Source organism: Lynx canadensis, chromosome C2 (genome assembly GCF_007474595.2).
Source record: "Lynx canadensis isolate LIC74 chromosome C2, mLynCan4.pri.v2, whole genome shotgun sequence".
In the NCBI taxonomy this organism is placed as follows: Eukaryota; Metazoa; Chordata; class Mammalia; order Carnivora; family Felidae; genus Lynx; species Lynx canadensis.
Genome location: NC_044311.2, coordinates 114567924 through 114569889, shown reverse-complemented (window position 1 = coordinate 114569889; position 1966 = coordinate 114567924).

Here is a 1966-nt window from a genome sequence, read left to right as displayed (position 1 = left end):
GTCTATTTGTACTGTATATTTACAATATAAATGTACAGTACATCTGTATATCAATTATTTGAAACTCAAGGAATTGATATGGAAAATGTTCTAAATGTTGAAGGAGTTCTAGTATTACACCTTTTCTGTCTTTTTCTTCTTTTCTTTCTTCTTTTTTCTTGCTTTTAAGAGTAGAGGATACTTTACACCTAAAATTGTAAATACTTCACAATTAAATTTATAGAAATATCACTGTAATGTAGTAATTATTTTTTTTAATATTTTAATGTTTTTCATTTATTTTGAAAGAGAGAGAGAGAGAGAGAGCACACACACATTAGTGGGGGAGGGGCAGAGAGCGAGAATTCCAAGCAGGCTTCATGCTATCAGTGCAGAGTCTGACTGGGGGCTCAATCTCACCAACTGTGAGATCATGACCTGAGCCGAAATTAAAGCCAGACACTTAACCTACTGAGTCACCAGGGGCCTCCATAAAGTAGTAATTAAACAGAACAGACAATAGAATATGTTGATGGGATATTTGGTTTTTGATCTCTGGCATTTGTGCAAGAGCAGTTTTATACTAGTGAATAATCCAGGTTTAAAAAAAAAAAACTCTCAAAGAAATTCACAGTTAAATCCCCTTTAGATTGATGGCACTAGCAGTATATTATTTTAATTTCATTTAAAATTAAGATTTCCCTTTTCTCCTATACTGTATGAAATATATTAATAAATCCAATTTTTTTAAGGTAAGAATTCAAAATGAAATTTTTATTTATTTTATTTTTATTTGTTTATGGTCACCCAATATATTGTGTTTATTTATGAAAGGAGGAAACAGGCACTGAGAAAGTAAATGAATCATTCAAGGTCATGTAGCAGGTGGGGATGGGGATGGGCTCTAAATCAGATCAATCTGTCTCCAATACCACAGTCCTTCTTCCTCTGCCAGAGTCTTCACTGGTCAGTAGAGATGTGAACACATATGCCTTAAAATTAGTCCCTCAGGAGGCTTTAAACTCATTGGAGTGACTTAACTATTGTTTGTGACACTGTTGGGATTCCTCTTTTGGAATTACATTCACAGTTATTTTCTTTAAGAAGATTTTTTTTAATTTAAATTCAAGTTAGTTAACATATATTAGAGCTTTGGTTTCAGGAGTAGAATTTAGTGATTTGTCACTTACTTATAACCCTGAATGCTCATCCCAACAAGTGCCCTCCCTAATGCCCATCACCCATTTAGCCCAACTCCATCCCTCCCCTCCAGCAACCCTCAGTTTGTTTTCTATATTTAAGAGTCCCTTATGGTTTGCCTCCCTCTCTGCTTTTATCTTATTTTATTTTTCCTTCTTTTCCCCTATGTTCATCTGTTTCATTTCTTAAATTCCACACAAGTGAAGTCATATATTTGTCTTTCTCTGGTGGACTTATTTTGCTTAGCATAACATGCTCTAGTTCCATGCATGTTGTTGCAAATGGCAACAGTTGATTATTTTTGATTACTGTGTAATATTCCATTGCATATGTATGTACCACATCTTCATTCATCTTCATTTGATGGACATTTGTGCTTTTTTCCATGATTTGGCTATTGCTGGTAGAGTTGCTATAAACATTGGAGTGCACGTGCCCCTTTGAATCAGCATTTTTGTATTCTTGGGATAAATATCTAGTAGTGCAATTGCTGGGTCATAGGGTAGTTCTATTTTTAACGTTTTGAGGAACCTCTATATTGTTTCCCAGAGTGGCTGCAGTAGTTTGCATTCCCACCAACAGTGCAAGAGGGTTCCCCTTTCTCTGAATCCTTGCCAACATCTGTTTTTTCCTGAGTTAAGTTTAGCCATCCTGACAGATATGAGATGGTATCTCACTGTGGTTTTCATCTGTATTTCCCTGATGATGAGTGATGTTGGGCATCTTTTCACGCGTCTATTAACCATTTGAATGTCTTCTTTGCACAGTGTCTAAACATGTCTTCTGC